The 27,972-nt window shown below is 46.8% G+C and overlaps 2 long non-coding RNA genes across 3 annotated transcripts in view; one reads left to right on the forward strand and one right to left on the reverse strand.

Annotated features, from left to right (window-relative positions):
- Positions 1–22,768, forward strand: part of LOC120307397 — a 51,781-nt gene extending 29,013 nt beyond the window's left edge. The window contains exon 5 of one of the 2 annotated variants that reach the window (XR_005556517.1): positions 21,747–22,768. This is a non-coding gene — a long non-coding RNA (uncharacterized LOC120307397). Of the gene's footprint in view, positions 1–2,240; positions 2,816–21,746 lie in introns of those variants that run through there. The other variant, XR_005556516.1, reaches the window with a different exon arrangement.
- On the reverse strand, positions 458–27,948 carry LOC120307400. Its single transcript, XR_005556519.1, has 3 exons — positions 27,544–27,948; positions 24,927–26,880; positions 458–912 (listed from the first exon to the last, which is right to left on the reverse strand). It is a non-coding gene; the product is annotated as an uncharacterized LOC120307400 (long non-coding RNA).
- Positions 27,949–27,972: the final 24 nt, after the last annotated feature.

The following is a 27,972-nucleotide window of genomic DNA, read 5'->3' on the forward strand; positions in this document are numbered from 1 at the left end:
ATCAGACTAAGGTTTCCAGGAGCTAGGACGCGTTTCCCAAAACAGAAAAACCTTAGCAGGGAGGAAATCGTACAAAGATTCAAACGTTCGAACTGGAAGTGTTTGGCAAATGGTAGCATTTGGCAGTCCACAGGGAGCGATTTAGGGCAACAGCTAAAGCAGGTGGACACACACACACACACACACACAAGGAGAGAGAGAGAGAGAGAATGAATCAGTTTAGCTATCTCTTGGAATCAGAGTGTGACAAACCAGGATTGTTGCCAAGAAAACAACTTGAACGTATCTGGCGTGTGTCCAAGGTCAGCTAGAGGAACTTGCCAAGGTATTCTTGGATCCAATCTGGGTCGGTTCGCCAGGACCAGAGGCTTAGTCTTCCGAGCTCGGAAGACTAAACCTCTGGTCCTGGCGAACCGACCCAGATTGGATCGTGCAACATCATCCCGGGACACGTACATTGGCCTTCATTCGTTGTCGATGTGTAAACACCAGAGGTCGAACTTGATCCGAAGCTATTTTTATTGAGGAATCATGGCTAGTGTAGCGACATGGCTGAAAGGGGGAGGGGGCGAGGGCGGAGGTTCAGGATCTCTCTTAAAGTTGCACGTGGGGCGCCTTGAACTCTCTGAATGCGAGAGAGGTAAACGCTGTTGTTGCTGCATCTTGAAACGGATAGAAGTCTGGCTTATTGAAGAGGCACCGCGCTTAAGTCTTCCTCTGTGGTCCCAAACGATCTCAGCGCAGATCAATGCGGAGCAGCCAGTCCCGGGGTCGAGAGTTCCCTCCGGGCTGCAGCTAGGCACTTTGACTCTTTAGTCCGATTGACAAATAATAACCTTAAATCTGCTTTCAGAGGGATCTTCCTTCTCTTAAGTAGCGTAGAAGGAAGGCATTAGCCTCCGAGACTCAGCTCTGTAAAAAAAAAAAAAAAAAAGCAGACCTCGGAAGGATTTTAACAAAGAAACGAGGCCTTGGCTACATCAAGCAGACAGAAAGCGCGAATCAGTAAAAGGAAAACACTTTAGCAAGCGAGATATAATTAGCATGAGTTGCTCTGTCTTTCTCTTCCTCTTCTCGAGAGGTTTCAAAAACCGTTTCAAAAAACGACTCTGAAGGAAATGGAGGAGGGACTTCATAGGATGGGGTGAGGAGAGAAACAGGAGGATTAATTGCAACTGCCTTCGGGAACTATGCCAAGAGGAATTTCTCGAGGTTCTCAAAGTCCAGAGGGACTATCTCCCAAGGGAGAAAATGACAGCATGTAAGGAAGCTGCTCCCTCTCCTTATTTTTTTGTTTAATTTAAATTAATTTTTTTTTCAAAGTAAATTGGTCTACTTATACATAAACGCTGTGAGGGCACCTTTCCTTGCAAAGGACTGTGCCATCCTCATCATATAGCTTCCTCATAGAACCACATAGACCACTAGAGCCCTTGATCTTGTCACACAAGATCAGGAGAGTGGACTCTCATGAAAACAATCTCTAGTTTTAAAGACAGAAAACTTTCGCAACCCTGGCTTTGGGATTTTATTTTATTTTTTGACAACTGGACCTATTGTTATATGACAGTGATGGCGAATCTTTTAGAGACCCAGTGCCCAAACTGCAACCCAAAACCCACTTATTTATCATGGGGTGCCGGGTGGGCGTGGCTGCGGTGGTCATGGCAGACTAGGTGGGTGGGGCCAGGATGGCGGGGGGGGGGGGGGGCAGTCCCTCGCCATCTTCGGGGCATGGCACACGTGCCCACAGAGAGGGCTCCAGTGCCGCCTCTGCTATAGGTTCGCCACCACAGTTATATGACTACATTCATATAACATAATTCACTTGACTAGATTTTGAAAGGGTTGGCAGGTTGTGGAAACCTACCTGTGTAATCCTCCTGTTATAAGAATGCAGGACATTGGGTAAACTGTGAAGGAATCTAGTAGCACCCGTTCCAAGTAACACATTTTATTGAAAGACATAAGCTTTCATGAGTCAGAAAAACATACTTTTGGACTCCTCCTGATTTTTTGCCACCATAGATGAGCATGGCTTTCCTCCACCATTGGGAAATTGAATAAACCACGTTCAGGTTAATAGAACTAAGTACAGCTAGCTACCATGTGCACAGCAATATTTTTTCAAGGGTTATCACCCCTGGGACAACACAAGGTCCTAAGAATGGGGCTCCCTCAGTGAATTCTATCCAAATGCTAATTTACCCCCCCTGTTGTTTCTCTCTGGTCTTCCCCAGATTCCCAGTGGCTTCCCGTTATGGACAGGATTGCTCTTAACCAAAGCCATTTAAGCCTGGAGAGGGACGTTGTTGGCTAGCTCTGTGGCTTCAATGGAGTGCCCAGTTCAAGGAGCCTTAAAGGAGCAGCCGCTCCCCTTTGATGTAGGGTGCTGCCTGGAAGTGACAAAAGCCAAGCTCTCTTCTTTGCTAGGCCTCTTTTCAAAGGAAAAGGCTTAATTGTGCAGGTTCCTCCTCTGGGGAGAGAGCTGCAGGGAATTCCACACAAAGTGGCCGCCAGCCTGAGCAAGGCAAGATCAAAGCATTTATTTTGATTATCTCCTGGCTATTTTTGGCAAGAACTTTCTTCTGTTCCTCACTCCTTATGTTTTGCCTGCAGAACTGACTGTAAGGGTTTGTCTTTGTTCTCCACTGGATGTTTACGTTGCTCTTAGAATCACGTGCTTTTTGCTGGGACCACCAGTCCCGGCTGCACTGGCTTGATTTGGAGTTAATCCTGGAAAAGGAAGGGGACGGGGAAGGGGAGGAGGGAGTTGCACCAATTTAGTTAACTCTTTAAAGATCAGTCCTGTGGTTTTGCATCTCTCTCTCTCTCTCTCTCTCTCTCTCTCTCTCTCTCTCTCTCTCTCTCTCTCTCTCTCTCTGTGTGTGTGTGTGTGTGTGTACACAAACCTCTTTTGCTATATTTAATCATTTCAGTTCTTCCTGGTCTTACAGTTAGGCAGCCTTTCTGTTGGCCCAGGTTCACATCCGCAAGCTTAAGCATAATTCTTCCACATATTTTTTCCTATGTTTTATGATCTAGAGTTGTAGCTGAAGCCCAAAACTGAACAGTCTGTATTTCAAAGCCATAGATAAATCCTATCTCGCTATTAGTAGTTGCTGCTGATGTATCCTGATTAAATATTTCTAGATTCAAGTTTGTAGTTTCACCTTCATTAATAAGCATGCGGTTGATGCATGCAGTAATAGTACCTCTTATTACTTTTGAACTATTTGTAGAATCAATGTGTAAAATGGCATTCATGTTCAGGCTTTGTGGGATGGTGGCATACTGAAAATGCATAGTTCTGTGTCTTTTTATCCCAAAAATAATTCTTACTGAAATCTAGAAGATGCTTGCTCTGCCAGCAAGTTAGTTTAAATTGGTTAACTTAATGGTAAATCTGGGTTACTAATAGAAAGATACAGATATAGCCATTAGCGGTATAGTTCTGCCTACTAAATTGCTTACTGTCCCCAAATTTTGTACCCAAACTTCTGCAATAAATATACTCACTGGCAGTTTTACAAAGCCAAATAATCTGTGAAACCCCTGCCCCAACGTTTTATAGTGTCTGTGGGTCAGAAGAATTGGTTTTCACATCCTGTTATTGGAGCAGAACCTATTAAATATAAGGCTTACTTCCATGTAGGCATGTCTAGGATGAGTTCAAGCTATCAGTTTAAATAGACTCAATGGAGGAAACTCAGTGTGTCTAAGAGGGAAAACAGAAAACAAAACCCTTGGCCTAGCCAGCGGAGCAGAGGATGGTGAATGTGGTCTTTCATAGGATCAAATCCCAGAAAGGAGTGTGCTCCATCTCCATTCCTCATGGATTTGGCTCACATTCTCCAAAAGGCTGGATGTTCCTCCAAATTTGAAACAGCTGCTGGCCTTGCCGTGGTCTGCCTGCTAAAATATGCCGATCTCCTTTTAATCTGTTTCATATTCACAAATTAAGCACTTAGCTTAAGTAATAAATCATTAGCAGTTTACGAGACTAGCTTGAGACACACCAGTGCAGGGAGGTAGGGGGTGGGAAATCAATCCCCTAAAAGCACAGATAAATGTGACTGCACAGCAGCACCCAGCCAAACAGTGCCTGCATTTTTTCTGTCTGGGCAAACACCTCATGGTTGTCCAAAGCAGCTTTCCCCACTTCCTGGGGATGATGCCTTAGTCTCTTGGGCTTTCCACTGCCAGTGAATGATACAGGCAGCTTCTGCTTTCTTGGGCACATATTCCAAGGGAGCAGAGAGACTTTGCTAAAATTTGATTCACAGAGAACAACAACAAAACCAGGGCTTTTTTCCCTTTCCAAAATCCCCCTCTGTCGGTATTTTTCCCATACCTAGGCTAAGGTTTCACTCAATGAATGACAAATAATTTGCATTTTAGGGATTAATAGACAGTGATGGGTCCTTGGTGCTCTCTGAGCTTGCTTGTATTCTTGCAGATGTTTCATTGCCCAAACTAGGTAACATCATCAGTGCTATTGATGATGTTAATAGACAGTACTGCAGCTCTGCACAGTAACCAGTCCTCCACAAAAACCAGGCAGCTTTTGTGGAGGCAGCATTTGAGTCTTACAAACAAAGTAAAGGTTTTACTTCCTGTTTTTTTTTTAAGATGAAGTTCTAAAGCTCTTAAGACAGCTATAGCATAAGGTATATTTTGCAGCATAGTGGTAAAAGAGAATTGAACATTGGCCTGCTTGGAATGGATTGCTGACCTGACCAAACTAGCTTTTCAAAACTTTAGCAGTTGAACATCTCAATCCTCAGCTAAATGGGCCACTGGGCTAATACTATATGCCAGTTCCCCAGTTTCTTCAGAATAGTGTTCAGTTCTGAAATGAAAGCTCTTTTAAACTTCCTTCTGGTAACTCTCACTGAATCCACTAAGTATACTTAGTCTTAATCCATGCTCTTTACATGTCCAGGACTTGTGATATTCTAGAGAATCTCTGAATCCAGATCTGCTCTAATGTGCAGGCAGCTCTGAAGCAAAACTGTAAGTAAAGCTTATGCAAAGGGCTAAACCTAAACCATGGCTTGAAAGCTATAGTGGATAAGCCAAAAACCAGATCAATCACATTGACCTGGCCATTTTCTCATTAATGAACGATAGTATTGTATAACATTAAACAGCCATCCTTACGGCAATAAAAAATATCTCTTCCATAAAGTTATCTTATTGCGGTGAGGGCTGGATGATGTTATAAATCATTAGTGAGGAAATGGTCTTAAGAGTTGTAGGAAACAGACATCTTAGGTCAAAGCATGATTAGCTTGCATGGGTTTCGTATATGTGACAGATCAGGCAAAATGACAAGGCTCTTTTCTATACATTCAGAGTGGGGTTGAAAAGTTTCACTCATTGGAATGGTTCATCTTCTGGCCTCTCCTCCTGGGGAGGCAATGATCCCAGATTCTAAAGAAGATAATTTCTTTAAAATATTCCAACACTCTTCTTCCACAAGCCACTCACAAACTAGTCTTCCTTAAGCTCCTCCGAGTTCCCTCCTCAGGAAAAGCCTGAGGCAAGGATGTTTTTTCCAGGAGCCTCCTGCTTTGACCTGACAAAAAGGCTACCAGGAATGGAACAGTAATTAAGAAAAAGAAAAAGGCAACAAGCACCAGAGTACCATCCACAATCCAATCCAGATATGTATATATATATATATTGCTCCTAGAAGCAAGAAGCTGAAGACACCAGCCTGAAGATGACAAGTGTCACCAAGACACTTCCAATTTGATGCAGGAGAAAACCCAAATAACCAAAGACCTACATACAAACACCCGCGAAAACCTCAGAAAACAAATATATATATCTTCCTTTGGCACATTTTGGGTACATATCCTTAGAATTAAAGCATGGTGTGGTCACTATGAGAACCAGTTTGGTGTAGTCTTCGAGGCCCAGAATAGAAACCAGCGAACTCTGCATTCTACCCTCATCTTAGCATAAATTCATCTGGATGTCCTTAGGCTAGTCACTTCTTTCAGCCCTAAGAAGGAAGGAATGGCGAAACACTTCTGGAAAATCTTGCCAAGTAAATTGCAGGGACTTGTCCAGGCAGTCTTTGAGAATCAGTCATGATTGACAGAAGAAAAGAAAGAAAGAAAGATTCCTACAGTTTATCCCAAACTAGGTGTGTTTAGGGTTTCGATCTGTACTAATTTAAGTCAGAATGTCCTGAAACAAGAGGATTGGCTTTGAATCTTGTTGTTACTATTAAATTTATACACCATCCAACTCCCAGCAACTCTGGAGGGTTCCATTCTGATCAGAGCTTCCCAATAGGTTTGAATAGATCTATTTGGAAATGGCCCCAAGTTCGCTAGGACTTACTTTCAGGTAGGGCTGCTTATCTGACTTAATATATATACTTCCACGGAAACATAGAAAGGATTACATTCTTAATTTCCAGACTTTTCCTTGCTCTTGGAAGTTCTGTGGAAGAACGCAAGCATACTATTTGCTATCCCACTGCAGGAGACTTTTCTTGCCTCTACTGGGCATGCTCTGAGTTACTGTGGAATCAAATTGTCCTATTTGAGATTGCACCAATCATTAGACTCAAGGTAATTTGTTTCCTCCTCTGGCTTGGCTGCTGTCCCTTGTCAGCACATCACAACCCAGTAGGGAAAAGAATTGTCTAATTAGGACACTGAAAAAAGAATGAGATGGGTTTCACTTCAAAATGCTGCCAATGCTTCTCAAAGTAGTCTATAGATTCCTCCTCCTACCCTAATTTGGGATTCTCTAAACTAAAACACAGTAATGTGACATAAACAAATGTATGGAAAACACTAGAACAGACATAGCCTCAGAGTAGAGAAAGGCAGACATTTCTATAACTGTATAACTAGCTCAGTCCTATAGAACAGGAGACTTGATTACGATTGGCTGCTGAAGAACCATTTCTCTTCATGCAGAGGGAAGAAAGTGATTGAAACTGACAAATACAGAGAAACTGGCAAATAAGCAACACAGACTCAGTTCAACATTCCTCCTTGTTTTCTTGCCATTGCAGTGAGAAAAAAATGGAGTTGCTGCATATAAAAATAAATTTCAGATCACCATTCAAATTGGAATAGCCCAAGAATGTAGTAACATACTTGTAATCTGCTTGCCTCTAGGTTACTGACAATTGGGAATAAAACTGATTTAAAAAAAAATAGTGAGAGGGAAATGGTGGAAGTGGTGTGCAAAATGCTAAATGAGAGGGTCATGGCTGTCCCATGACGACAGAGCTAGTCATGTCCCATGTTTCCCTACCTCTGGAAAGACACATCTGGTCAACCTACAACACATTTTCTGATTTTTTTTTCAGGATAATGGGTAACAAAGAATTATGTATTGTCCACATCTTAAGAGTTTTTGTGGGATAATGCCAGCTTAATGAGGAAATACTGCATTACTGTACTTAATAACAATTTGATGCTGTGGGATCACCATCATCATGCAATCTGTCATGTGATGAAGGGTGAAGATGGGTTGTCAAAGCATGACAAACTCAACCAGCAACAGGGCCTGAACTTATGCTCTTTTGCCACCCTTAGGACCTTTCCTGTCTGCTGAATTAAAGTGTTAGCTACTCAGTCTTGGGAAGCAGAAAACAACCTCAGGATTCCATCTGCTGTCCTCATTGTTAATCCTTATTCTGTCTCTGTTCAGACTCATTCCAGAAAGCTGTTGTCTTGTATTGGGTGTGCACCATGCAGTAAGCAAAGCAACTGGTTGATTCCTTTAGTTTTGCTACCCTCCCTTTTCTGCACATCAACAGCAGGAAATATAACCACCAATCCTGGGGGTGCTGCAGCAGGAGTGGAGCAAGTCTGGTTATAGGACTCTACCTTCTTCCTCCTACACAGTATTCTGTAATTACCCGAGAGGAATAAAACTTAGAAAGCAAAACAAAGTCTTATTGGAGCTAAGGAAGATCTGAGTGCAACCACTGACCTCATTGTTCTATTGCAGGGATCTTCAAACTTGGCCCTTTTATGACTTGTGGACTTCAATTCCCAGAATTCCTCAGCCAGTGTGCCTGGCTGAGGAATTCTGGGAGTTGAAGTCCACAAGTCATAAAAGGGCCAAGTTTAAAGACCCCTGTTCTCTTGGAACTGGGAACTAAGAGGGTGTTGTGGATTGTCTGAAGACTGAACACAATATTGAACCAAGCTTTATTGCAAGGGCCCTGAGTACCTATTTTACAAGAAAGAGAGACTCCAAACAATGGAAAAGATTTTTATAAAAGTTGAAGGCTTCAAGGGGGGAGGGGGAATCTTTGATTGGGTGGTCAGGTCTGGGAAACTAGGCATGTCCTTGCTGGTGTAACTGGGATAAGTTCTATTGTTGGGCAAAACAGCCTTTCAGGAGGGTGTACATATGCTGGGGAAGTCCACTGTCCAAGGAGATGAAATGCTGGACTCAGGAGCTGATGGAGGATGGAACTTTGGGGTTTCTTTAGGTTGCAATTGCCTTCTAAGAGCTGTCCTTGGGCTGTACTGTGAGCTGATGGGGAGGCTTCTATTCCTTGGTTAGATGGGCTTGCAGGGGGTCTTTGTCTGGACCAGGGAGGGTTAGTCTGTTTCTGATGTCATTAGGCAAAGAGATGAACTAGGTTTGACCCTGGTCACATCAAAAGGACAGGGAGGAAAAGGGTGCAGCCTCCATTTTGTTTGCTAGCCTTATTTTCTCCACTACAGGGTGGAATTGGTTGGGTTGTTTAATAATACATTATTTCAGCCTGCTATGCTGAACATGCTATGTTAGCTGATTTCAAACTCTGAAAAGGAATTTTATGTACATCTTGTGTGAGAACTGGATCCAGCTGTTTAGGAAGAGGACAGTAGAATGACAGCAGGTAGGCCAAGTGGGCCTGGAGAAAAGGGATAGGTTTGCACAGCCAGGGATGGCCAAGAAGTGCCACTGTGATCCCACCCACTATTTGTCATCATCTCTGATGCAATGAATGGTGAAGCATAAGTTATTTTACCTACATGGCAACTGTCATTGGCTGCTGTTTGCTTACAGAATAAACAATACTTCAACACTTGTACAGCTAAAGATAACTTAAGCTTCCCTGACTCATTGGGCTGAAGACATAAAGGTCGTGTCATGGGGACACAACAAAGGAGGTTTGCAGGGCACGTTTATATTGAAATGAAGTGCAAATGTGAACACCCCTTAGGTCTAATGGCTGCCTGGTGCAAAACAAGCTTTGCTTCTTCCTAGAGCAGGAGAAATCAGCATTTCTTTCAGTCTTGTCGGGGTGGAGATGAACCAAGTCTCAGAAGGGAGAAGTCAACCAAGGGGTGAAATTTCAAACTTATTTCTCCCGGTGAGCCAGGGACAATGTGTGGTTAAACCTGGCTTGGGAATGAACTTGCACTAAAGTTACCTGGAGAAGAACCGGCTATCTCCCACAGTTAGGCTAACTACAGTAAACATGATAATATCCTTAACTTATTGCAGCCCAGTTGGTGGGTTATTGCAACTTAAATCCCTAAGAGATTGCTTTTACCTAGCAGGGAAAACCAGATTCTGTCCCTTTTTACCCATATGGCTCCACCTAAGCCGGGAGAGAGTGTAGAAAGGCTGGTCATGACAGGAAAGCTGCCCACTGGAGGCCTTCAGGAAACAGCTGTCCTCTTCCGGGAGAGGCAGGGAGAGGCAGCGCTTACAGCCTTGCACCTTCAAGAAGGCGGATCAGTTTTCATTGGCACCGCATAGAGCTCCGGATTTCAGTTGCACTTCAGTCCCGGAGATTGGTGAGTATTCCTAGCTAGTGTATCTTGGCTAGCTGGGGTCATTTCAAAGGTCGCCCAGCAACTGAATCGCACGGGTAGGCCTGCTGCATCCCCCCCCCCCCCCCGCTTAAGACTGCAGCTTGATGCCCACCTGCTTGGAAGTAAATCCACTCTGCTCTTTTCCCTGCCAACAAGCCCAAGGTCGCACTGTCCAACTCTTTTCTTGCCTTACCCCGATGTCTACAGGTTTAACGCCGGCCCTTTCAAAAGGCGCACGTTTTGTACACAAGAGCCAAGAAGAAGGGGACATATCCTTGACTTGCTGTCTGGGACGCAGCCCAGGCGCCCAGGGAGTCTCTTGGAAGGCGCTCCAGAAGAGGAGCGGCTGAGCTCGCCTTCCCCAGGCGGTTGAGGACTGCGAAGACCCGGCTTGGGGTCTTTAGGGTTTCAAGGCTTCGCGAGAAGTTGAGCTTTGAGGTGGACAAAATCAACCCAGCCTCTGAGATCTGCACTGAGCCTAAAAATGCAACCGCGGCAATCTTGCTCGAGGCGGTGGAGGCGGAGAGGAAAGCAGAGACATCGGAGGGGAGGGGGTCGGACCCAGGTGCCGAGCAACTGCCAAGCGCAGGAGAGAGAGAGAGAGAGAGAGAGAGAGAGAGAGAGAGCAACTCCGGCCTGGAAGCGCCCGCCCGCCTGCAGTTGAAGATGATCTCTCTGCCAGGAGGTGCTGTCAGAGGCTATTTATCTCCCGCCACGGACTGGGCTCTAATTCCCATTTCGGCCTCGTGCAACAATGGCAGCGATCAGCAGCTTTTCGCGAGCGCCAATGTCTGCCCCCAAGCAGATTGTGGGAGATGCCCACGCTACTAGAGTCAGACCCTCTGTTGCACGGTGAGGCTGACTAGCTGCGCCCAGGGGAGATGGAGACAAGCGCGGGGGGGGTGGAAGGTTGGCGGTGGCCTGGCTCTTTTGCCAGTAGCGTAGAGCGCCTACACACCCGCGCCCCACTTCCTCCTCCCTTTCTGTCTCAGCGCCACCCGATTTTCCATTTGCAGGACTGTGGCGTTCAGCCAGATATGTCAGCCAGGGCTGAAATCTGAAACACAGATAGCAGCCTAAAGCAATTTCCTGCTTCCACCTCCTCACCTTCTCCCTTTATCCTTCCTCTCTGCCTCCCTCCCCCCCCCCATTTATCACATAAGTTAACTTAGAGTTTGTCAGGGTGATTTGTCCGCATTCCTAAAAAAAAGAAAGAAAAAAGAAAATGCAGATCGCGGGAGAGGTTGCCTTAGAAATCTGACATTCTCACAGGGAGAACGGGAAGAGCAGCTTCAGATAGCTGCCAGGGCACACGCTCCAGATGCTGCTGTTCACATCCGGAGGGCTGGCATGGCAAAGTGCTTTTCTGCCATCTGACACGAAGAAGCCAAACGCCTTAGTGGATCAGCTGCTAAATAGTCTCTGAACACACAAGCACAACCCTTGAGTCGGTGTTTTGACAAGGGCCTCTGTGCATGGTCTGATATTTGGCCACATATTCCAGGGAAGCTGTGGAACAAGTAGGAAGAGTCCAGTTGCTCCCTAAATGCCTGGCCAGTAGGACACTCGATTTTCAGTGTGAACAAACCACACAGAGGAGTGGGTTAGACAGATGAGCAGATAGGCAGGTGTAAGTGATGTAAGGTGATTAATACGGAAAGCTTTCCTGTAATGTGTGTAAAACCCAGAAATCTATCAAGTCCTTTTGCCTCACAGTTGGAATTACAGGTAAGTACACAAGGATTTAAATGGACTCCAGAAGATGGTAGAGGACAGGAAGACCTGGAGGAACATTGTCCATGGGGTCGCGATGGGTCGGACATGACTTCGCAATTAACAACAACAACAACAACACAAGGATTCTCAAAGATATGTTGGAAAGTAAGCAAACATCCCTACTCCCCAAGAAAATGTAGCTTGCATAAAATCCAGTCCTCAGGGAAGCCTGATTGAACTTAATTATATAGGTCTGCAAAAAGTGACGACATTTTAGTTCTTGGTCTTAGTCTTATTAACTGCTTTAGGAAGGATTTCCTTAAAAAAAAAAAATCCGTGCATGGATCTCAGTCAGCAAACTGGTCATTTCAGCATGTCCCATCTCTGCACCTTTGGTGAGCAAAGCCTTCTGGGTCTGAGGCAACTGGTTCCAAACCCAGGACCCATCAGAATGGCAGCAAAGGGAGGCCAAAGGTGTGCTGCAGCACAAATCTGAGGCCCCAGACAGTGGGCAGCTCCCAACTGCCCTTTGCTTCTCAGTTTCTTATGAAAAGTATTCCAGCCTTTGGCAACTGACCCCAGCTTAGTTATCTGGGTGTCTGCTGAAAAGGAACAATTGGGTTTGCCATCCAAAGCCATTAGAGGCCATTGCACTGAAAAAGGCTGATTTAAAGGAAGTCTGATGGGAGGATATAACACCTGTCTCACCTTCATCCACATCTTTCTGTATCAAAAGTTAGTCCAAGAAATTTCTCTGGACCAGGATCAAATCAACCCGGTAGTAGATTGAGGAAGAGGAGGGTATGAAACTTGTTCTCATTGCTGTTTTAGCACAAAAGAGTTGCCGGACAAGTGTGATTTTGCATCCCTTTATGTTCCCAAGCAATTTTCTTTGAATCCAAGCTGCCCCAATGCCTAGTAGTGGGTAGCACTTCAGCTCTGAGGCTTAAGTCATCCTTAGCTGTAGTAGTGTAAAAAAAAAGAGGGGGTGTTCCCTCTTTTTCTGGCTACATCCTAGGTTAGCCCCAAGGCATTTGTTAGTTTTTATCACCCATTAACTTGAAAGGAAGTCAGCTGATATAAAAAAAAGTCGAGAGGCAGAGTTTTTTTTTTTTTCCTGCCTTCTGAAGTTGAAAGCACCACCTCAGCAATGGGGAAGGACCCGAAGCCTAATGGATTGTACAGGCTGCCCTTGACGGTGTCTGAATAAGTGGAAAACACGACTCAAGGACGAGTTAATGCTGGCTCTTTCGTGGAGCGGGATGAGATGAAGGCAATGTCACAAGGACTACGGGGAATCCAAAGACTGCCTGGGCTTAAGGGAAGATAGGCGCAAGAGCTAGGGGACGGGTGGTGGCGAATGGAGCCGGGCCGGAACGTTCCGTCTCCGAGAGAGCACCGCGGGAATGCTGTTTGGTTTAATTAAACTGAGCGCTCTGGCGGAGCTTGTCGTTCAGCCTCGTTTGAGGCTCCTGTGACCCAGCTGTCTTTCTCTCTCCCCCCCCCCGCCGCCCCCCTTTGTGGGGGAAGAGTGGAAAGGAATGCATCTGGAGGAGTGAGAAGCGGAGAAGGCAACAGCACCGGAGCCATCAAAAATCCTGGCGTGTACGTGGCTAAACGGCGAAGCCAGGATGCCTCAGCACTTTCTCCTCTGCCTGCCTGCCAGCCTGTCTCTTGTTCATTTACAGCGCTAGGCGAGCTAATTCCTCCGCTGAGGGCCTCAATCAGGCATTTATTTGACACACACGACGCACGAACGGCTAAGCGCTACTCTCAGCAGAAGGGGAGCAGCCAGTCGTTTCGCGCCGGAGGATCGCCAGCCTGCAGCTCGCTAAAAAGCGGCTGCTCTGCTATCCGGGCAGCTGCAAGGCGGGGTGAGGGAGGTTCAACTTTTCTCAGCCGAGTCTCCGGCGCAACCAAGGACGAGGTGATAAACCTCCCGGCTGGAATCCAGCCCTTCCCCCTTCGCTGGGAGCTGCCAGATCGCTCCCTCTCTCTCTCTCTCTCCCCCCTCCCGCCTCTCTCTCCCCCGCCCGGGTTTTCCTTCCTTCCTTCCTTCCTTCCTTCCTTCCTTCCTTCCTTCCTTCCTTCCTTTCTTTTTCTTTCTTTCTTTCTTTCTTTCTTTCTTTCTTTCTTTCTTTCTTTCTTTCTTTCTTTCTTCCTCCTCCTCCCCCACCCCCGCCCCCACTGTTGTTTCCTCGTTCGCTCTCTGCCTGCCTGCCTCGCCGCTCGCTCGCTCGCTCGCTCCCTCCCCTCCCCTCCCCTCCCCTCTTTGTGTTTCCCTGCCGCACCGCCTCCGCTGGTGGCCGCGGAATGAAACTGACAACAGGCGAAGCGCGGCAGCGGCGCTCTCCCTTTGCGGCGACTCTCCACACCGCCGGCCGCGTTCGCACCAGGGCCCAACTGGCCAAGGCGGGAGGCGGTGCGCCGGCGGGGGGGGGGATGAAGCGAAAGCCAGGCAGCCGAGAAGCTCCCCCACCCTCGGGGCGGGAGGTGGGGGGGGCAGCCAATATGGAGGCCCGAGGAATGAATAAAGCATTGAGCGAGCTCGGGTCTCCTCTGAGTAGAGCAGAGGAGAGCGCCCGATTCAAAGCGAGCAAACTTGAGAGAGCGGTTTCTGTTAAGTCAACACACATTAAATGCTCCTGTGGTCAAGTAAACAAAGGTGGCTGAGGATCACCAAGGCGGCATGTGTGCTTTTTGAGGAGCTGCTGTGCTGTATAAAGGGCGTTAGGGCTCAGGAAGTTCCATTCGTTGACTTCTTCGGGAACGATCGCTAGAGTTTCTTTGGCAGCCAGGCATGGGAGTTACTTGTCGCTGCCTTCTTCTAATTTAACGCAGCCCTGTTATTTTCTGGAGGAATCCCGTCCAAGTTCTAAAGCCAGCCGGACCCTGCTTAGCATTTGAACTTAGACAACTTCAGCCAGGTGCTGCCACCTGCTGAGGCGCCGTCTGGGAAGAAAACAACGGAGATGCCACATTGTAGATTACGATCTGCCTGCCAAATGAACCACATTACTGAAGCCTGGGACTCTTTTAAACGGTCCATTTCATTGCCTTCTTGTTTCCGGCCATATCCAGGGGGGTGGGGAACGGTTCTTTTCTTTATCACAGCTTAACGCCACCAGATTCTACTGCTGGAATGAGAGACCCATTGCTATTTGACGGCTTTAATACCCAAAGCTGAACAAACTGGGATGTGAGAAAGGAGGAATTGCTGCACCCAACTCAACATGTGATTTTTTTTCCCCCTCAAACATTCAAAATGAGTCTTAGAAAAATGAATGCAAGTCAGATTGCAAATGTCAAGTGTAAGGCATGAGCTCTCAAAATAAGAGGACATTTGCGGATCTGTTGGTGGATTTCATAATAGGGTTTTGGGGAGCCCAAAGTCTTCACTATGGCCATTTGATCTGGATAATCAATCCAAGGAGCCCCCCCCCCCCCGCAGCCTACATGTTAAGGACTTTCTCCCATCTAGCTGAGCAGAGTGGTAGACAGGACAAAGGAAAGGATTCTTGCAAAGCAGGAAAATGTTAAGCAAGGGCTATGGGATGAATAAGGAGGACCTGAAGAGGTGGATGAAAACCTGAACCAAAACAGCTGTGAAGGAAAACTAGTTTGTCAAATGGTTCGTTGTCTGGCTCAAATTCAGGTCAAAATGGTAATAAGTTGGGAATTAGATCCATTCAGTTTCTTGATACCTCTATAGAAATGACTGAACCCATGTCCCTTTCAGGTTTCCAGGAATTTTCTGGGCCATTTTCTATATCTCCTATTGGTACTCAGAGGACAATCTTATGCTACTCTTTTAAAATCTCTTTTCACCAGTTTTTGCCCAGCTTGTATACTATGCACATTTGGGACTGTTTTGCAGGGATAAAGACAAGGATAAACTTATTATGAAAAAAAGCATGGCTTATAATCTTAAACATATAGGGCTGCTCTCAAAGTCGTATACCTACGTTTGCCAATCCAATATCCCATATTAAAAATGTTATATACAATTAGACAAATTTGAATTTTTTTTCACTGAATGTTCATTGAATATTCATGTGTGTGTGTGTGTGTGTGTGTATGTATGTATAGAATAAAAATCTAATGATAACTATAAAGCCACGCAGAAGCAATTATTTAGGCTTTAGAAGGTAAATACATTGCTAAAACAAAATTCTGGTGATAAACATTTCAAGATGTAGCATGAAAAATAACTTTCCTTATAAAGAAAGCAATGCACAGCTTTTTGCAGATACAAATATATATTTCTACATGGGTTATGCTACCCTTCACCAAAGTTTTCTAGATTGTCCCCAAATAGAAGTTAAATCATAAAATACCAAAACAATAATAATGCACATTATAAAAAAAATTTACAGACAAAAAGTGTCTAAAATGCTCATAGCAAATTTAAGTACTCACATGTACTAATTTCATAACACAGATAGTCCTTGCTTAGCAACTGCAACTAGAGGCAGCAAGCCCATCACTAAGACCATGGTTATCAAGTGGAAAATTGTGTAACCACAATGGGCTTATAATCTCACTTGCCCTTTGGTTATTAAGCAAAACATCACATGACCATGATTTAATTCTACCTACTCTATTCATTCTATTTGTCACAAATGCAAGTCAGTTGTGAATCATAAAAATGGTGATTATGTAACCACAGGACGTTGTAATGGCCATAAATGTGAGAACTGGTCACAAAGCTAGGGTTTTTTTTTTTGCACTGTTGTAACTTCAAACAGTTGCTAAACAAGGCAGTCAGTAAGTGAAAACCATTGGTATAAGGAACCCTTAATAATTAAGTAACTAATTCTTGATACCTTATTGAACAGTTTTTGTAGATTAGCTGAAACTGAACATGTTCTACCAATGCAACTAACTTTATGTTACTGCTGTTATCATGTCTTTCTTCTAAAAAAGTCCAACAAAATTTGTCCTGACAGATACAGTGAAAAAGTAAGCCTGCAGTCCTCTGCCACCTTCTTTGGCAAAAGCTCTATAGAACCAATATGCCATATATATTTAGTATCCATATACTCCTTAGCATGTAAAAAAGTTATGAAATAAACAGAGCTGAACCCTGAGAGGTTTCAAAGTTTTAGTTCTATTCAACTTTGAATGTATATTTTGTTTTTCTTTTAAAACATTCTTACATTATTCTAAGATTTTGAACCAATTCACAGACATGAATGTGCTCTCCTGCATTTACTCAGGTCAATTTATAGTTGCAGAAATCAATGACATAAAAACCAATTAAAATGCAAGCAAAGTATCCCTGTAGATGTGAAACCCATGCAGTAAACTAATTTTCAAATGCAGGGAATGAAAATTTCTTCTGTTTATTTTACAAGCTGAGGTCAAAGGAGAAGGTCAGATGAAAGCAGCACAAAGAAAACATAACAGATTCTGACCTGCAACATGTTGAGCAAATGGGATGTCCAAATTTCTTCAAAATACCAGAGAATCTGATAAACTCCATCCATCACTCACTAAGAGAGAAAACCTGACCCTAGAGACTACAGAACTTTGGGGGAGGGAATGTTATAAGACTGGGCAGAGAGAGAGAGAGAGAGATCTGGTTACTGTATATCAGGAGTAGTCAACCTTGGCTCTTTTATGACTCATGGACTTCAACTCCCAGAATTCCTGAGCCAGCACAGCTGGCTCAGGAATTCTGGGAGTCGAAGTCCACGAGTCATAAAAGAGCCAAGGTTGACTACCCCTGCTGTACATCAAAAACTCTGTCCAAAACAAGGGTTTCTTTGGCATGTGAGATTTCCACCTCCAGTGACTATTTTGTCTTAATGACAAGGGTGAGGAATCCCACAATGTAAGACCCTCCTTGGCAATATGACAAATCCAGGCTATGCTTTTCCAGCTCAGCGAGAGAACCAGGCCTTGGGAGTTTTGCTGGAGTGGCTAGAAAGATACCCTCTCAGATCCAAGTAGGGGGGAGTCAAAAGGGGCATAGCTGGCAAACTGCGGAGCACAGAGCAGCTGTTAGAGCGGCCTTGAGTCTTCCATCTGCACGTCCAGATTCTTGTTGCTTTTTTTTTTTTTTTAAAGCCTCTAAAACTTTGTAAAGCTGGGGAGCCCCAGAACAAGGGGAATCGTCTGTTCCATCTTCCCGACAGGCAGCTCATACAAAGCGCGCAGCCCCCTACCCCCTTCCCATCAATTTCCTAATTAGCAACGCCTTTTTGTGTAGCAAGCCGTTTCATATTAATGTGGCATTATGCCTTGCTGGAACGAGATGCCGGAGAGGCTGCTCAGGGCGGCAGGGAAAGCTCAGGGCACGCTTCCTGAGCAGGCGTTCCTCTGGGGGGATCTGTGCGCAGGCGCGATGCGTCCCGGGCAAACAGGCAGCCGGGAAGAAGCAGAAGATGAATTCTGCAATCTCTCCGAACTTCCACTCGCGGAGACCTGAGCGAAGCCACGCCTGGCCAGGCTCTCTCCGTGCCTTCTTGCACAACTCCTTTCTGAATTCCGAGGACACAGTAAACTCCTCCGTTTCAAATAGTTGACTTATTTATTTGTCTTTCGTGTTTCCAGACCCTCCCATCTCCCTCAGGGGGAGACCTTTAAAATCGACGGAGAGCCGTAGCCCCGGCCCCACAGCCGCTGGTTTGAATCAGGGGCCTGACTGCGATTCCCAGGCAATCAACTTTTCCATTCCGAATCCATTCGCTCTCCAAATGTTGTGCTGCATTTTCTCAGCTCAGTTGCCAAAGGCGGTCAAACGCACGGCGCTCTGCCTTTATATTAGCGTTTCAATGCCTAGGCAACTATTTACATGCTCGGCTTTTACAGCGATGCCTTGCATATAACAGTCAGCAGGCATGCGGTCATGAAAAAGGGGAAAGAAAGAAAAAAACACACCCAGAAAGCTGTCTTCTTCCTGAGAGGGCCAATCTCATGCCCCCCCCCCGCCATCTCCTATGGTTTCCTAGAGGTCTCTCCCCCTGCAGGGCTCCCTAGAACACGGCGGCGGCGCCCCTCGTTCATTGTTGTTCTTTAATGGTCCCATGGCCTACCCAAAGTTATTATGCCAGAATCCAATTGGTGCAATAGCCCAACGGAAGTCCTTGCCCTTTTACCCCCATTTAAATCCAAGCTCCAGCACCTTTGGGAGAGAAAGTAAGTGATAGTTACGCTTGGCAATTCTTTTGGGGGGGGACGGAGAGAGATTAGAAGTCAACAGCAGAGGATCCTCCTCAGACCTTGCTTTTTGGCTTCTCTACAACCCGAGGTCCCTCTCTGGGTGGGAAGGAATCGCCACAGAGAGAATTGTGGTCTTCTCAAAAGATAGAAATAACACTCCCAAGACCAGTTGCTGGAGGAGCCACAGAAAGAGAAAGTGTGAGACAGGGGAGAGGAAGGAAAAACGTTCTGGGTGTTTCAGCCTCCCTCAGCTGAACAACGGTCCAGCCAGAGCAGTCAAGGTCAATTACAGTCTGCTGAGAAAGAGAAGAACCTCCTGACTGGTTAAGGGAGAGTGGGTCTGAATGACCCATTTCTCCTATGCAGCCTTGTTCCCTTTAGCAGTGTTTCTCAACCTTGACAATTTTAAGGCATGTGGACTTCAACTCCCAGAATTCCACAGCCAGCGTTGCTGGCTGTGGAATTCTGGAAGTTGAAGTCCACATGCCTTAAAATTGTCAAGGTTGAGAAACACTGCTTTAGGGGGACTGCAACACAAAGTAACCTCCACGTGGTCAAAGGCACATTTTATCTGGACATATCAACCTTCTACTGCCTCATGGATTATAATAGCCCCAGGCCATTTGGAGCCCAAGGCCACTTCTTGTGGACTAGCATTTTAACTTAAGCAGAACTAAAGTACAGACCCTCCTCCCCTCCCCCCAAGCCCAATCAGTCCATACTTATTAAAGAGAACTTCTCAGGACATACCTATGTCCATTCCTTGTGCTCTGCTTATAACTGGAGTAAATTTGATATAGAGGCACATACACATCCCCTGGACTTCTCAGTGATATCTTGTAAAATCAAGGCTTTGTTTTGCCTTGCATGTAGCAATAACAAGTAGAAATTGATTTGCAGACCCTGTGGATCCTTAAAAACTGATAAAGCATAACTACAGACACCTCAGCATTTGACCAAGTAACCATGATGTTTGGGAGATTGAAACTGAGGGCTAGCTACCAATTATTCTCATAGAAATAAAACAAATACCTTTATGATCCTTAGCCAGGGAGGGAAGGAGTGGGGAACAGTTCCCAGTCAACCCAGTCCATTAAGTGCTTTCTCTTTCCACTATTGGGGGGGGGGAGCTTTTTTTCTAGTGAACTAACTAGAGACATTTCCAAGCTGCCTTGGCTGCTGCTGTGCTGCAACTCAGTGTACCAAGTGTTAAATCCTCCAATATCTGCCTCAATACATCCAGTCAAAGGCCAAGACCTTTGACCTTGGGCCTCCAAGCTCCCTTGCCCTGAGCCCTCAGCATAACAGGAACACTCAGTGCCAGCCACAGTTGCCCCAGGTGACCTCCAAAAAGTGATTAGTGCAATCCATGGGTTCTTGGTGGAAAGACCTAAACTCATAAATCAGTTGCTATAAGTGATAGTATCATACATATACCTCAGATAGTGAAAGGGATAAAGAAAGACTTGGGAGAAAGCACAATTTCATGAAACACACAGAAGAATTTGGCCCAGAGAAATATTTTTCACTGAACCTTGTGCTATTTTATAGTTAAAATTGAATTGTGAATAAAATCTATCCAAAAGATATGACCTGATCTGGTTTAATATTTTTAAAATCCTTACTGCCAGAATAAGATCAGCTCTACTATCACAGTCAAACTTCACGAATTCTATATACTTGGGTTTTCCATTAACTTAAATTGGTTAATATGTACAAAAGCGTGCAGTCCAGTTTAGATGAAATGAGAAATAATCTTATCATTTGAGAGAGAAAAAAACATTCCATCCAAAAACTAATCTGCCCTTCCTTTCCCCAAAAAGTAAAGTAAGTAATGTAGAAGTAAGCCCCAGATATCTGAAGAAAATCAACAACAAATCAGGACACTTTGAATCTTAATGACCCACTGGCAACTTTAGACCCCTTCCTACTGGTCTGATTCACTATAGAATCCTTGTGTTTTACTGTACAATAAGGTGATTTGAACCAAGATATTCCCATAGGCAATCAAAATCTTGGGAAAAAGACCCATGGATTTCAAGGAGTGATCGAACCACTCCAGATGGGTGCATTTCCTCTTAGGCCCTTGGGTGGTTCATGCTGTTAGAGGCATTCCCATCAGATAGGCCAGCTTAAGTGATTTCAAGAGCCCTCTTTTTCCTGGCAGAGCCCATTGTATTTAAGACAGCTTGCAGATCTCCGCCTCTGATTCTGCAAAAGCCCAATTTGCAAGCCTCCCTTAGTCCCGTTGGGCTGCAATTTCTTTGTCACGAACTATAAAGAATGGTACTTCTCTTTGCCAGAGTCCCACAGAAGGGAGCTGTATAGGCTGAATGTAAGCATTGTTTGTGAGGGAAAACCTTGGGCTTCTCTATGGGAGAATACAACAAGCCTTCTCTTTTAAAAAGCCAGAGTAGAGAAAAGGGGGTTTCTTAGGAGAGCAGAGCAGAACTGGTGCAAAGGGGGCTTCTTAGGAGAGCAGAGGAGGCCAGAGCTGGAGAGATGGGGTAAGGAAGGGGGGTGGTTGGGCTCCCCTGGCTAATCAGTGGTCAGAAAAGAAAAGGGCAATCAGCATGGTGAGACCAGGCCAAGGGAAGGCAATGTGGGCAGGCAAAGTGCAGAACTTTTTGAGGAAAGCCTCTGGCTTCAAAGAGAGACCAACAAACAGGCTGCTACAGCCAATTGGACTGGCTCTGTCAGAGGAGTGAGGTCTTTGAGACCCTGCATCCACTCTCCCTCATCAAATTATATAGTGGGGAGGAGGCAGTTAACATCTGCGGAGCAAGAGACGGTCTATACCTCATCTAATATTACAGGACTGCTGGGGAGATTCTTAAGAGGGCACTAAATAAAATTTGTGAGTACATGGAATGCAACATAGTTTTGCTGCAGCACCACTGTCCTTTCCATCAAAATGTCTCTGTCACTCTGGATACCAAGCAGGAACGGGCAAATGGCAGCTTCATTTATGGGAAATGTGTCCTAGTAGGGAGGACAATAATGTGACACCCAATTGGGTGTACCTTCTCAGCTTTTCAGCTCTCATTATGACTTTTGTTTCAGAAACAACCTGCTACTTTCACCGCTCTTCAGTGGGTGCTGTATAAGAATATTTGGGCCCTGGCTGACTGAAAAATCTTCGCACCAATATGGTTGTGCTTAAAGCAGCAATATCCCCCCCCCCATGCCAACCATTCTTTTCTTGTAAAGCAGAGTTTATGCAAACAATCATCCAATTCAAGGCAAAGGAACCAGAGCTCCTGGCTAGCAGCTTCCCTGCTGGAAAAAAAAATTAAACTCAAAAGTAGTTGCAGAGATTGTTTATGCTGGCGCTTTCCTATATGCAGGAAACAGGCCTCTGCAGCAGAGAAAAGAGGACATGATTCTACTCTGGGCTGGCCCATAATCTTTGCTCAGCTAAGCTTTGATAAATATCATTTCATGGTCATTGCTTGAGATGAAAAGTTCTCTCTGTTCAATGTTGGGTGATACATAAAGTTTCTTTAAAAACAGTTTATCGTTTTTTGATTAAAAGGGTAGCAAATCAATTTGAAATAGTAGTTTTCCTTTTAAAGAAAAAAGTGCCACTATATTTGGAAATTAAATGCCTTTTATGGGATGGGTGGCGCATGCCATTAAATGTGTGATACAGAGGAACAAGCACATGATCCTGAGTTTCCTTTTACCCACTCAGTGCAGATCTGCTCGCTAGGAGAACTCATCTCTCACTGACTTCCATGGACCTTAGTTCAGAAACAACGGGCCCATAGGCTGCTGCCTTCAAATTATTCCATATAACTCGCTATTCCATATAATATGGTACAATATTATGGTAGTATCAATCCCCGGTAATCCATTCTACCACTGAGAGAGCACTGCTCAGTGCACTGGCTTGGAAATGGCGGGTGGGGAGGAAATTTTCCTAGGCACAACTCTGTTCTGACCTCCAGCTTCCAATCCCTGTTAGTGGAAAGCAAAGTTGCTCGGCTAATTTTTTATGAGGAGAAGGGAGACTGTATTTTAAAATTAGCTGCGAGGCTAGGTCCAGCTGACAGGAACAGCTACGACCCTTCCTGCCCCCTCCTTTGCTCACCTGAAAGCCTCTATTTGGACTGATAAGCGCAAGCTGGGACTCTCCTTTCCTCTCCCAGAGGAGGCCTCACCTTCCCTCAATGCAGCGGAGAGGGAGGCACTGACGCTCCCACTTCCTCCCTCCCTCCCTCGCCTTCGGAGGGGCCGACGCACAAAGGGTAGCTTGAAAGGAAGCTCCAGGAGCTCCGATTAGTTCGCAGCCGCCGCCGCGGGGTCTTTGGAGCGTGCTGGGACATTTGCATGCTGCGCTGACGGAGGAGGTTGCCCGAGACGCAGCCCAGCGGAGAGAGCCGAGATCCGCTGGGCCTTCGCTTGCGGTGAAGACCGCGGTGTGTGCACAAGGCCCTCGGGGCTTGGGATCGGCCTCCTCTGATCCGGAGCCTCTTTGCTCCCTCGCTCCCTCCCTCCCTCCCTTCCTGCCTGCTTGCCTGCAGCGAAAGGAAACAGGCTGTTACCTCTGCAAATGCGGACCATGTGCGTGAACTATTCTCTGGGAGGCCGAGGGCTGGCGGGGGTTTGCGTGATAGGACCCAGCAATCCACCCTATCTATAACCCAGCTGGGTGAGTGGAGACCAGCCACGTGGGACACCGATGCCCATCCTAAGGCCTTCGCCAATCTACTAGGAATGAAGCCACTGAGCCCACTTAATACCAGGAGGCATGAAAAAAATAGCCCGCCTGGTCAGGTTCAGCTACTTCGGAGAATTATCTTGTTATCTATTGACATCTCAGAAGGTTTTGTCTGGTTGTGGGGAAAGGGTGGCCTTCGCTGCGGATAAGGCTGCAACCCTACCCAAGACAAGACTGCATTATTTATATTGTGTGGCACCAATTTAAGAACCACTTGCCTTCCTTCTTCCCCCATGTTTATTTTAAGAGTAAAGGCTAGGTCTAGTATAAATTTGTGATAAACGTGGTCACTACTGTGCCTTCTGTTGGAAAAGATTCATAGGCCAGTTGGATCGAAATAATAGATTTATGCTGATTATCTCAAGGCTTGGGACTCAATAGGGGGGAGAGGTTTTCCCACAAAAACCACATCGAAATATTTTGACCTGGATGAGGCAGTTAGGGTTCTTATCCGAAATAGCACAGCCCCTACGCACATCTAGTCAAAAACACCGCCCCCCCCACCCCATCCCGAGGGCTTTAATTACAGTTAAGCGCGCGTGTGTTTTCTTCCATCAGGCTGGTCCCAGTTCAACCGTCTTAGTATGTATTGCAAAACACGCCCTAAATTCACTCCTTTGGAAAATGTGTTATTCTATCATCAAAGCCATATCACAAAAGCAGCCAGTTATCAAGCCAGGGCGGATTGCTTCAGTCTAAGATTTTGGATTTCACCAGTCAACTGTGAATTCGGGCAGAGAGTAAATCGACCCATTTTGCTCGGTTTGGGATTTCCCCCTTCTCCTGTTTTTTTTTTTTTTTAATTACTATTAAACAGAGAGGACGCGATTGTGAGGCAGAAAGCCCTCATTACCAACGCCGCCGTCTTCTCTTTCTTGGAATGAGAAGGTGGAGCAAAGAAGGCGAAGGTCTGCAGCTCACCAGGATTATCCTTGCCATCGATCGCATGTACAGATGTGAGAGCTCGGGGCTCACAGCTAAGCGGCGTTTCGTAGCTGTTCTCCACCTCTTCCCCCTCCCCTCCCCTCCCCTCCCCTCCGAGCTTCGGCTTGTCTTCCCGGCTTCTTCCATCTCCGCTTTGTTCTCCTCCCCTTTCCCTCCCTTTAAATAGATTTCAAGGCGCTGCCTGCCCGAGAGCAGCTGTTGAGCTCTCCAGAGGAAAAGCTTCCCTGTCAACAGTCTTCGCTTCTCCGATTTCTAAACAGAAAACAACCCTTAGCGAATTGAACCTGCAGGGAGGAGTTAACCCCAGAGAGCTGGGAAAACCGCCTGCCATGCTTGCCCGGCGTCCCCTCCTAGCCGAGAGGGATGGTGGAAGGTCCCCCGCTCCCCCTTTTCGACAGCCCCCCCCCCGGGTTTGACACCAGCAGCCCAAGAGGACAGCCTGGATGGACTGAGGGGAGAACGCTCGTGGCTGGGCGAGCTGGCGGATCGGCGACGCTCGGCAGCCCAGGGGTTAATCTTCCCGGCTTCGATCCGCCTGCTGCTGGCCGACTCCCGCCTCCTCTGCGTCCACTCACCTGCTCCAAGAGGGTCCAGTACGCCCAGCACCGCTCCCGCCACCGCCACCGCCATTCATTCCAAAGGGCTTTTCGGAGAGCTGGAGGCTCAGGGCAACCGCCAGCGCCTGCGCAGTCCTGTGGGGGTCGATCGCACCCGTGCTGAAGTCCAAGAACTTCTCTCCGTCTTCCAAGCCCAAGTCCCCGGGCACGCTCGCAGGGCTGGTAGCCAAACGAGGCGCGGGGGCCTCCGAGGGTTCGGAAAAGGGACCCCTTGAGGACATTCCTCTCTGGGAGCGCGTGCTGCTCTTTCGTACACTCCACGTGATTTCCATACAGACACCATCGGCTTCACCACAAACCGGGGAGGCTGAAATCCGAGGGTGGCGGTGGTGGGGTCTTGGGGAGAGGGTTACCTAAGTGGAACTTGGAAAATATTCGAACCGCTCTTTTTTCACAGTATATCGAACCAATTCTCACAGCCTTACATTTGGCTTGGCACAGGAGTAAGAAGAGCCGTGCTCGTTTCAGTCCGCGCTGCCTTCGTAAGACAGCAAAGACTGAGGAAGCAGGGATCTTCCTCGTAACTTGGCCCTGCTGCACTTCTCGCCTGCACTGGGATAGATTGCTCTGATCCATTGCGATCCTAGCTAGTAACCTGTTCTGTTCTCGTGGTCGGGGTGGGGGGATATTTTAAGGGGGTGATTTGCTGATGTTCTGCCTCTTTCACAACACAGAGACACTTCCTCTTAGACTCGACCATTGCTTCATGAAGTGTGGCCAGTCACAATAAAGTTTCCGGTTCTAAGACGTAAAATTCCGGACCACGACTACTGGGTGGCCGCAAAGAAATTGAAATTTATCTCTCTTTGCCATTGTTCAGATCTGTACAGTACAGATCTAATAGGCCTATCCAGAATGGGTAGGAGAAAGGGAAAGAAAGTGTATACACTTATACTAATGCTCATATTGAGCAGAAAAAAACTTAGCTATTTTTAAAAAGGCCGGGAGCTGATATTGTTTAAAGCACAAGCTAGAAATAAGGCCGGTATCCTCTGACTAAAGTGGGAAAAAGGGATTGCCACGGCATTCAGTGGCTTGTTTATACCGGAAGTAAGGAAAGGGCCATCTTTTTAAAATTCACATCTTGTGCTGAGCCATAATTTGTTCGACTTCGGATACTTGACCAAAACCCAATTGTTTGTTTCTTTCTCCGGGATGAGTCATAGGCCTTGGTTTTCATTCCACAGAAACTGGCCTGTTTCTGAATCCCACTCATACAAACCAGCGCACGGTGGCTTAACCTGATACGCGAAGGCAGCAGCGGCTAATCTTCCTTCCAATGTGTTGGGAGCATCTGGCGAGAGGGATCCCTGCCAGGGAGCCTTCGATCACAATAAACATTGCGCTGGGGCTTGGATATGTTTGGACTGTTTATTTTCCACTCTGACTAGAAACGTGCCATTGGCAAGACTGGGTTTTCCGTCTAGCAGGCAGCAGAGGTGGCAGGCTGCCAGTTCCTAATCCTGCTCATTTGCAGTGACACCAGCGAGGACAATAAAATCCTACCAGGGATCTGGGAGAACGGGGGTGGCAGTGGGACTTTCCACAGCGCCGGCAGCAGACGCTCCCAGCGCGGGACGTCGAGAGTTTCTTGATGCCGGATGAAGAAATCCAGCATTTCTAGGCGGAGGGGACAAGTCGACCGAACCGGGGCTACCCGTTGAATCTCTGGCGTGCCAAACGTTTTTCTCCGAGGAAGGCGTTGGAGTCACGTGGAATAGACAGTATCGGGGTTCTCTTTTGGAGCTGAGGCTCCCAAGACCGACGACGGTGGAAACAGAAAGCGACGCACATGGCAGCTTCTGCAGATCCCGACCACTGGCAGCCCCAAAGGCAACTTTCTCTTGAGTAGGGACCGGACGCGGTGCCCGTCTCTGCCCTAGAAGCGCCAACTCTCACTCGAGAGAAAGAGCTGAAAGAGAAAAACGGCGAGAGCAGCTTTCTCTATATCCTTCTCTTTAGGGCTGTGGGGGCGGGCGCCGCTGGGGGAAGCAGTCCATCAGCAACCAGTCCAACCTGCCAGCGATAATGTGCGATCAACACCAAATCACCCCCGCCAGGCACGATCCATCATCCCCTGCGAAGCGAGGGGGCTCGGAGCGGAGGCGCTTCTGCACTGCTCGGGAACGAAAGGAGGAGCGGAAAGCAGCAGCAGCAGCAGCAGCAGCCACGGCAAAGCACGCACCAGTAGGAAAGCTGCAGCAATACCTCTCAGCTGGCTGCTTTGGCTGGGATCCAGAGCTGGCGAGTTAGCTAGGGTTCTGGGTCCCAGCCAAGCCTGGGACGCACAGCGAGAGTCAACCATGTTCTTGTGGTCTTGTCTGCTGCCTCCCTAAGTACAGTGCCAGGCCCACGACCGGCCCGCCTAAGGAGCGAACTGGCAAAAGTACAGGAGCTGCCCATGTTAGAGCCTTGCCCCCTGGACACAGGGGAAACCAACCCTACTTGCTTTTCATCCCTACTCATAAGCTAGACCGATTTTAATTCAGACCTATTCCACCATCCCCCTGAATGTGCCTAGCCAAGTTCCTTTTTGAGCGCTGGGAATTATTCCCCCCCCCCCACACACACACACCGTATAGGTACTTTTGTCCATGCATTCGTCTTTTCAGATTGTAGATCGAGCTTTGGCTGAAGCAGAAGCCTCGCTGAACTCCGCGGGGTCTGGCTTTCTTTGGAGTAAAAGAGAAATAGGTCGGGCTCTGAGATGACTTCCTCCATCACACACACACGGGTGGCAAACCCCTGAAACTCTAAATGTCACCGAGTTGCTCCATCGAGCTCTTACACCGTCGAGTGCCTTGAACGAGGAGCCAGGGTAGTCGTAGCGGACTGCTCCCTTCAGAAACGGCAGGCTTAACTGGATCGCGCCTGCCACATCCGGATCTAAATTCCCCGGAGTTTCACTGCACTTCAGGGCACTTCAGGGCGTGGCGGGGAGGAAGGAGGAAGCTTCTGGCATCTGGCCAAGAACTGCCTGCTCGGCGAATAAGGGCCGCGTTAA

Source organism: Crotalus tigris, unplaced genomic scaffold (assembly GCF_016545835.1).
Source record: "Crotalus tigris isolate CLP2741 ecotype Arizona unplaced genomic scaffold, ASM1654583v1 scf7180000017775.1145084777:2100578, whole genome shotgun sequence".
NCBI classification, from domain to species: Eukaryota; Metazoa; Chordata; class Lepidosauria; order Squamata; family Viperidae; genus Crotalus; species Crotalus tigris.